Below are 9,804 nucleotides of genomic sequence, written 5' to 3' on the forward strand. Positions count from 1 at the left end.
AGTGTGCGAGTCTCTGTGTCTGTGTGTTAGTGTGCGAGTCTCTGTGTCTGTGTGTCAGTGTGCGAGTCTCTGTGTCTGTGTGCGAGTCTCTGTGTCTGTGTGTCAGTGTGCGAGTCTCTGTGTCTGTGTGCGAGTCTCTGTGTCTGTGTGCGAGTCTCTGTGTCTGTGTGCGAGTCTCTGTGTCAGTGTGCGAGTCTCTGTCTCTGTGTGTCAGTATGCGAGTCTCTGTGTCTGTGTGTCAGTGTGCGAGTCTCTGTGTCTGTGTGTCAGTGTGCGAGTCTCTGTGTCAGTGTGCGAGTCTCTGTGTCTGTGTGTCAGTGTGCGAGTCTCTGTGTCAGTGTGCGAGTCTCTGTGTCTGTGTGTCAGTGTGCGAGTCTCTGTGTCAGTGTGCGAGTCTCTGTGTCTGTGTGTCAGTGTGCGAGTCTCTGTGTCTGTGTGTTAGTGTGCGAGTCTCTGTGTCTGTGTGTCAGTGTGCGAGTCTCTGTGTCTGTGTGTCAGTGTGCGAGTCTCTGTGTCTGTGTGCGAGTCTCTGTGTCTGTGTGTCAGTGTGCGAGTCTCTGTGTCTGTGTGCGAGTCTCTATGTCTGTGTGCGAGTCTCTGTGTCTGTGTGCGAGTCTCTGTGTCAGTGTGCGAGTCTCTGTGTCTGTGTGTCAGTATGCGAGTCTCTGTGTCTGTGTGTCAGTGTGCGAGTCTCTGTGTCTGTGTGTCTGTGTGTCAGTGTGCGAGTCTCTGTGTCTGTGTGTCAGTGTGCGAGTCTCTGTGTCTGTGTGCGAGTCTCTGTGTCTGTGTGTTAGTGTGCGAGTCTCTGTGTCTGTGTGTCTGTGTGTCTGTGTGCGAGTCTCTGTGTCTGTGTGTTATTGTGCGAGTCTCTGTGTCTGTGTGTCTGTGTGCGAGTCTCTGTGTCTGTGTGTCAGTGTGCGAGTCTCTGTGTCAGTGTGCGAGTCTCTGTGTCTGTGTGTCAGTATGCGAGTCTCTGTGTCTGTGTGTCAGTGTGCGAGTCTCTGTGTCTGTGTGTCAGTGTGCGAGTCTCTGTGTCTGTGTGTCAGTGTGCGAGTCTCTGTGTCTGTGTGCGAGTCTCTGTGTCTGTGTGTCAGTGTGCGAGTCTCTGTGTCTGTGTGCGAGTCTCTGTGTCTGTGTCTGTGTGCAAGTCTCTGTGTCTGTGTGTCAGTGTGCAAGTCTCTGTGTCAGTGTGCGAGTCTCTGTGTCTGTGTGTCAGTGTGCGAGTCTCTGTGTCTGTGTGTGAGTCTCTGTGTCTGTGTGTCAGTGTGCGAGTCTCTGTGTCTGTGTGTCAGTGTGCGAGTCTCTGTGTCAGTGTGCGAGTCTCTGTGTCAGTGTGCGAGTCTCTGTGTCTGTGTGTCAGTATGCGAGTCTCTGTGTCTGTGTGTCAGTGTGCGAGTCTCTGTGTCTGTGTGCGAGTCTGTGTGTCTGTGTGTCAGTGTGCGAGTCTCTGTGTCTGTGTGCGAGTCTCTGTGTCTGTGTGTCAGTGTGCGAGTCTCTGTGTCTGTGTGCGAGTCTCTGTGTCAGTGTGCGAGTCTCTGTGTCTGTGTGTCAGTATGCGAGTCTCTGTGTCTGTGTCTGTGTGCAAGTCTCTGTGTCTGTGTGTCAGTGTGCAAGTCTCTGTGTCAGTGTGCGAGTCTCTGTGTCTGTGTGTCAGTGTGCGAGTCTCTGTGTCTGTGTGTGAGTCTCTGTGTCTGTGTGTCAGTGTGCGAGTCTCTGTGTCTGTGTGTCAGTGTGCGAGTCTCTGTGTCAGTGTGCGAGTCTCTGTGTCAGTGTGCGAGTCTCTGTGTCTGTGTGTCAGTATGCGAGTCTCTGTGTCTGTGTGTCAGTGTGCGAGTCTCTGTGTCTGTGTGCGAGTCTGTGTGTCTGTGTGTCAGTGTGCGAGTCTCTGTGTCTGTGTGCGAGTCTCTGTGTCTGTGTGTCAGTGTGCGAGTCTCTGTGTCTGTGTGCGAGTCTCTGTGTCAGTGTGCGAGTCTCTGTGTCTGTGTGTCAGTATGCGAGTCTCTGTGTCTGTGTGTCAGTGTGCGAGTCTCTGTGTCTGTGTGTCAGTGTGCGAGTCTCTGTGTCTGTGTGCGAGTCTCTGTGTCAGTGTGCGAGTCTCTGTGTCTGTGTGTCAGTATGCGAGTCTCTGTGTCTGTGTGTCAGTGTGCGAGTCTCTGTGTCTGTGTGTCAGTGTGCGAGTCTCTGTGTCTGTGTGTCAGTGTGCGAGTCTCTGTGTCTGTGTGTCAGTGTGCGAGTCTCTGTGTCTGTGTGTCAGTGTGCGAGTCTCTGTGTCTGTGTGCGAGTCTCTGTGTCTGTGTGCGAGTCTCTGTGTCAGTGTGCGAGTCTCTGTGTCTGTGTGTCAGTGTGCGAGTCTCTGTGTCTGTGTGCGAGTCTCTGTGTCTGTGTGCGAGTCTCTGTGTCTGTGTGCGAGTCTCTGTGTCAGTGTGCGAGTCTCTGTGTCTGTGTGTCAGTATGCGAGTCTCTGTGTCTGTGTGTCAGTGTGCGAGTCTCTGTGTCTGTGTGTTAGTGTGCGAGTCTCTGTGTCTGTGTGCGAGTCTCTGTGTCTGTGTGCGAGTCTCTGTGTCAGTGTGCGAGTCTCTGTGTCTGTGTGTCAGTGTGCGAGTCTCTGTGTCTGTGTGCGAGTCTCTGTGTCTGTGTGTCAGTGTGCGAGTCTCTGTGTCTGTGTGCGAGTCTCTGTGTCTGTGTGTCAGTGTGCGAGTCTCTGTGTCTGTGTGCGAGTCTCTGTGTCAGTGTGCGAGTCTCTGTGTCTGTGTGTCAGTGTGCGAGTCTCTGTGTCTGTGTGTCAGTGTGCGAGTCTCTGTGTCTGTGTGTCAGTATGCGAGTCTCTGTGTCTGTGTGTCAGTATGCGAGTCTCTGTGTCTGTGTGTCAGTGTGCGAGTCTCTGTGTCTGTGTGTTAGTGTGCGAGTCTCTGTGTCTCTCCTGTGGGCCGGATAACTTAAAAAAAAACATTCCAAGCCGTCATCACATGAAGCCGCAACTTAATTGAGGAGGGCAGCTCATTGCAGTGATATAGAGCACCGAGCATCTGTAACAACTTTGGGGGGTTAACAAGTGTCCGGATGGAAGGTTCCCACTCCCTTCGGGTCCCGCCTCCCGAGCCGGGGCCCACGGGAGGTGCCCGGGCATCCCGGGGGGCAGTTACACCAGTCTGCGGCGTAAAATGGCATCACCTTGCCATGACAACATGACATCACGTGAAATAGTGACACCATGTGGCATCACATTGCCACGACAATGGGACAATCGTCATGACAAAGTGACCCCGTGATGTCACTTTGTCATGGCAACATTGCACCATTTGACATCACGTAGCCATGCTGACGGGACGCTGAGAAGATGCCGTCGGAGAAGGTTAGAGCCAAGACCACACACGTGTACCTGCACCGAGCACCTCAAACATCCCAGCCGGCCCGGCACATGCCAAAGCATGGCAAAGGTACGTTCTCTTTGGCAAGTATCCTCTTCCTTAAAGATTGCCCTTTCACTCTTCTTATATAAAACACATTTTGTTTAAAGTAATAATTGTGTGCAACAATAACACGTGTATCATGACTGTTGGCAGCCCTGTATACAGTTATTGATAACTCTATACTAGGTAATTCAATGTATTCGAGATTTCTATGGAAACACAGGTTCTACACTGTATTACTTTCAACTGTGTATCCAAAATATATTGGCAAGGCATAAACACTATGTATATGCATTTAGATGCATGTACATACTGTATAAACCTACCGATGACACTAAAACCAACATTTACGATATATATATATGTAGCCCCGGTAAGAAATGGGGGCTATGTATCTTTCTCCTACTGGTGTAAGTCCTGTTAAGGGCAGGCCGCCAGTAGTTATCATGGGTTTTTCCCCCGCTTCAAGCCCTGCCTTGAGTGATAGAGGCAGGCCCCTGACTCTGTATGCAGGCCTGATACAGAGGGGAGGTCCTGCTGACATCATGAGGGGTGGGGATGTCTCTATTTAGTGGGCTGTTCCTATATGTGACAAGTTCAGTTCTGTCCTGGGAGCAGAGAGTGCTGACTGTCCTGGGAGCAGGAGAGATGGTCAGAGTTGGAGTTGGACAGGAGAGAGGACACTCAGCCATATTGAGTACAGCTGATAGCACATAGTGCTGTGGACCAATGCCCCTCACCCTGCTGAGGGGGTGAGGGGGGAAATCTAACCTCACCCAGAGGGTATGCTCTTGGGTGGGGACCAGGGGTATTGAGACCCCATACAGACCATCTTGCAGGGATACAGCCTGGAGGAAAAAGGAGAGGAGGCCCATACCCTGTACCGTGCATATGATCTGCTGAGGTGCATGAACTGTTGCTGAGTGCTGTATAAGGATAATAAAGACATTGCTGTTTTACATAAAGACTGTATGAGATTGGAATCTCTCGCCCTGGGACCAGGGCTTTCTCTGGGAAGATTCCAACCTATCCCCTAGGTTTCGCCAGAGAATGGAGGCGCTGCACCACCACCACTAGAGATGACGGCATATACCCCAGAAGTGTAAAACAAAAAATGAGGCGCTTCTAATGAGTGTGATATATAATTAATAAATAAGTAAATAGTGATTAATATCTATAATCAAAGTGCTCATAAATTATAAAAATATATATGAATGGCGAACTTTTGCTGCTCAACCCTCTTGGAGAAGATCCAGTTTCTCCTATCTTGACTGGTGGGGGGAAGCTTGTGGGGAGTGCAGGTGTCACCTTATACAGAAGAGAAAATAAAATAGTGTAATATGCCTTAAACAGGAAAAAAGCAATCTCTGCAGGAATCCTGATTGGGAACTCACATTCTTCCAGTTTAAATTCAGCAGTGGATAATAATAGATGAAATGGTGTGGACCCAGCAGTCGAGTGAACAGGCAGCAGTCCAGAAGTGTACCCTGAATGCCCCAGAGCCCGTGAGAATCCATTCTGCAATCGATCGCTAAACCGGAAGTGACGCGACGGGCCGGACCGGAAGTGACGTGACGCAACTCCGGGAGTGGGGTGGATGGCAAACGCTGAAGCTGCGCATTGATTTCTATGTGTCTATGCACATGATGCTCATGTGAGTGCATTATTTATTGCTTTTACCAATACATTGATAGTGAACATAACAATGTTGCACTAAAGGTGTCATTCTTTCTACCGAGGGTTTGCTCTGCTGACACCAAAGAGTTTATGTCAAGCAAGACCTCTCTGCATACTGCTGGGTCCACACCATTTCATCTATTATTATCCACTGCTGAATTTAAACTGGGAGAATGTGAGTTCCCAATCAGGATTCCTGCATAGATTGCTTTTTTCCTGTTTAAGGCATATTACACTATTTTATTTTCTCTTCTGTATATGGTGACACGTGCACTCCCCACAATATACCCCAGAAGCCTGTCCCTGTTATCCCCAATACCAACGCGGGAAACTCAGGCCCTCCTGTTCCAAGCAGGTATGCACCACCATAGTACACGTAGCCAGCCCTCACTACACACTAGAGGTCCAATCTGCGACCGGGTGGGGGGGGGGGGGCATGGGTTACATTTGGAGGCGAGCTGCTGAGATCCAGAACAGGACAGGCTTTCAGCGAGGCAGAGTGGGAAGAGTGAAGTGCACCTTCCGTGCAAGTACTGGAGAGAGTAGGGCATATAATACCAGGGGTAGTCAGGGGAGCGTGGATTCCCGCACAGTACGTCCTGGGTGCCCTAAGAGGGTGTTGTAGATGGGTGTGGAGCTATAGCTGTTCTAGTCCCTTGAGGCAGATAGTGTGAGGCAACTGGGGGGGTTAGCCTGTTAACTTGTCCAGGGACCATGGCCCAGGGCCTGCACTATGAGTGGCCAAAAGTAGGAGACGCCCGTACCTTAGGGAGATGCCCGGGTACACTAGCCAGCACCCACATAAAACACACCACAGAGTACTTGTAGGAACCGTCAGAGAGTGCGGTGCACAGAGAAGGAGTTCTGCCTAGCCTGGGGTATGCCACATCATATCAGTGGGTAAAGCATCAGTGAGAGTATGCAGAGAGCATCAGAGAGTGAGCAGTTTGAGTATAGTCAGTGTCTAGGAACGAGTTTTGCACTAGACACTGAGAATAGCGGTGATATACATTTGGGGGGCTCATCAAAGATGGCGGCTGTCCCTACATGTGCTCCGCGGAGCAAGAAAGAGTCCGAAATGGCGACAGCAGCGCCATCCACGGCCCAGCAGTTAGCAGCCGTACTAAAATGGCGACTCCCGCCAATCCTGGATCGCGCACGTAAAGCGTGCAAAGAGACTGTCAGAGAAATGTGGAGGGAGATGTGCAGGGGTTTGGCGCCAAACACAGATCCCCTGCAAAAGAAGCGGCGCGAAAGCCAAAAGCCCGCCCACCTGTGCTGTGACTGGCCAACAGACAAGGCCACGTCACACTGAGAGAAGGAGTGCCCCTCCTCTTGTTTCCACCAGAGGGAGGGGGCACAAGGAGAGCCAATCAGAAGCGTCCTCCCCAGCGAAGGGAGGGACAGGAAGTGAGAGCGAGGAACTTCACTTTTGTCGGACATTCACAGAGAGAGGAGCTGAAACATTGAACTGTTCCACCCCTGAGCAAATATTGTCCGACCTAAGCATGACCCCGTTCCAGTTCCCAGGAGGCTTCCCGGTAGTGGAACTCGACGGCCGAGAGTATCTCCGGTGCCTGTGCATACACTGCAGGACTCAGTGTGGCACGTTCTACCTGTGGCCTACCGAGCCATGGCCAATGATCAAGACCCCTCGGGGTGCCTCTCCGGGAACACTAACGGAGGTGGCGGAGACAGCGGACGAGGCTGCCCTAGTTCCCTGCACCACTGCTGAGGTGGGAACAAAGGCCCAGCCAACAACCGAGGCGAGAGAAACTCCGGCGGAGAAGAGCGCGACCGCAGTGGAGGTACCGGAGCGGGCCTGTTTCATACCACTACCCACTGACGGGGCCGCAAAAGACCCAGGTGACTCCCTAGCGGAGGATCCGACCAAGTCGTCTTCGGAGGAAGAAGATGCCGTCTCATCGGTGGCGATGCGCCTACCGGCGAACCACCCCAACTGTAAGAAAGATGGCGGTCCACTTACCGGAGAGAGGGAGCAGACGAGTCTGGACACCTCCCGACGGCGAGCGCTGGTGCGGTCTGAAGCCCGTAGAAGTCCCACGGCCGTGGTGACTCCCAGTGCGGCAGAGACGGCGTCGGAGACGGATCCAGAGGGACCCGAGTACATCAGCCTGCAGCGGAGCATTAAGGAGACTCCACCACCCCCTTACTCCAGCCAGGCGAAGACGGACCCTGCAGAGGACGAGAGGGAGAGGCCTGCGGCCTACTAACCCGTCCGCGGACCCGATGATCCACCACCGCCCCTTCCGGTCTTCGACGCACTTCCGGTGCGTGACCACGGAGCGGATGGGGATTCCGCGGGCGGCCATGATGACATCACTTCCGGGTCCGACTGGAACAGAGGCCCGGGAGCGCTGTTCTCCCCGCGGAGAGCAGCTATGGCCGCTGCAATGGCCACCCTGCGAAGCCAAGGCCCTTCCAGAGGACCACGGGGCTCAGCGGAGAGAGCAAGCAAGAAACTGCCCACTGGTCGCGGTATCACCCGCTTGTTGGACATTGAAACGGACATTGCCCCAGCCCCAGTCCCTAGCGCCATTACCCCGGCCACTACCCCTGCCCAGTCACGAGTCAGGGCACCGGGACCTAGCGGGGATAAATTAAGTAAGAACCCCAAGTACTCTAAGGATTTGAGGGATTGGTACTAAGTGATGAGGGATCTGATGGGGAAGTACTGTATGATACTGTGATACGTATGCCTAATCCCATGTAATTTTCTCCTGTGTTTAGAGGGAGGGCCCGAGGGTCCCACACTACTGCGGAGGCAGGGCCTGTAAGCAAGGTGGTTTCCAAAATGAACCCCACCATCCACATCAATGCACGAGGTAGACGCAGTTGCTCGCACTCTACTGAGGCGATCACGTCCGGTGTCTCATCACAAGCCGAGTCAGAGACAGGTACTTCTAGCCCCATGTCAGAATCCGAGCACCGTGACAAGTGGTGGGCACCCCTGTTCACTGGTTACCACAAAGGTATGGACCGCACCAGGTTCCTGTTGATTAGGAACAACATAGTTGATCATTGGTGGGCGGTAGGTGCCTATACTCCCCAGGAGGTGGCGGATGAGTTAGAGCACAGATACCAGGAGATAGAGCAAAAACTCCTCATGCCTAAGGGGCCTAGTATATTATACGATTACATTGCTCCTGCAGAACCAGAGTTTTGGGTACTGCCAAGCAGGGCGGGTCATAAGAAGCTGCCCAAATTGAGCAGAGCAGACAGAGCCATAGTATTCATGTATGGGCAGTCCCACGGGTACGAGTACCCTTATGTACCTGAACCCATAATGAGGGAAATAGAGGAGAACAGAGATAGCTGGCTCAGGGAGGCCGTACAAGAGTATTTGAGAACAAAGTTTGGTAAGGCGGGTTACCACAATGAGGACCAAATCAGTGAGGTGGTTCAGGCCTGGAGTGTGGGGCGGTGCATATACATGCACAGCGTGATATACCGGCCAGAGTCTGGGTCGGTACAGCCATACTACATTACCATAACTGACCACAATGGGAGGAAGGTACGGAAGCCTGACCCAAAACATTATCATTAGTGGTCCTCCCCGTTGGAAGTGACTGTTACTGTTACGCCACCTGGTGGTTGGTTCAAGAAGTATCATACATTGCAATGTGTTTTGTTTCCCAGGTTTGTTCACCGCAGGATAGTGCTGCTAAAGTTAGGTCCAAGTGGGGACCATTGGATTCCACCTGAAGGAGAGTGTAGCCCTGGTAAGAAATGGGGGCTATGTATCTTTCTCCTACTGGTGTAAGTCCTGTTAAGGGCAGGCCGCCAGTAGTTATCATGGGTTTTTTCCCCGCTTCAAGCCCTACCTTGAGTGATAGAGGCAGGCCCCTGACTCTGTATGCAGGCCTGATACAGAGGGGAGGTCCTACTGACATCATGAGGGGTGGGGCTGTCTATTTAGTCGGCTGTTCCTGCAAGTGACAAGTTCAGTTCTGTCCTGGGAGCAGAGAGTGCTGACTGTCCTGGGAGCAGGAGAGATGGTCAGAGTTGGAGTTGGGAGAAGGAGACAGGAGAGAGGACACTCAGCCATATTGAGTACAGCTGATAGCACATAGTGCTGTGGACCAATGCCCCTCACCCTGCTGAGGGGGTGAGGGGGGAAATCTAACCTCACCCACAGGGTATGCTCTTGGGTGGGGACCAGGGGTATTGAGACCCCATACAGACCATCCTGCAGGGATACAGCCTGGAGGAAAAAGGAGAGGAGGCCCATACCCTGTACCGTGCATATGATCTGCTGAGGTGCATGAACTGTTGCTGAGTGCTGTATAAGGACAATAAAGACATTGCTGTTTTACATAAAGACTGTGTGAGATTGGAATCTCTCGCCCTGGGACCAGGGCTTTCTCTGGGAAGATTCCAACCTATCCCCTAGGTTTCGCCAGAGAATGGAGGCGCTGCACCACCACCACTAGAGATGAAGGCATATACCCCAGAAGCCTGGTCCTGTTATCCCCCACACCAATGCGGGAGAATCAGGACCTCCTGTTCCAAGCAGGTATGCACCACCATAGTACATGTATCCAGCCCTCACTACACCCTAGAGGTCCAATCGGCGACCGGGGTGGGGGGGGGGAACATGGGTTACATTATATATATATATATATATATATATATATATATATATTATATGAAAAAAAGAGGGATATACACTGCTGCGCTAACTGGAATGATACAC

General features: G+C 52.3%; 1 protein-coding gene across 1 annotated transcript in view; it reads right to left on the reverse strand.

The window, feature by feature from the left end:
* The window catches only part of LOC142499707 (histamine N-methyltransferase-like), a 37,364-nt gene that overhangs the window by 26,415 nt on the left and 1,145 nt on the right, over window positions 1-9,804 (reverse strand). The gene's annotated exons all lie outside the window — the stretch shown is intronic.

This window comes from Ascaphus truei, chromosome 7 (assembly GCF_040206685.1).
Source record: "Ascaphus truei isolate aAscTru1 chromosome 7, aAscTru1.hap1, whole genome shotgun sequence".
In the NCBI taxonomy this organism is placed as follows: Eukaryota; Metazoa; Chordata; class Amphibia; order Anura; family Ascaphidae; genus Ascaphus; species Ascaphus truei.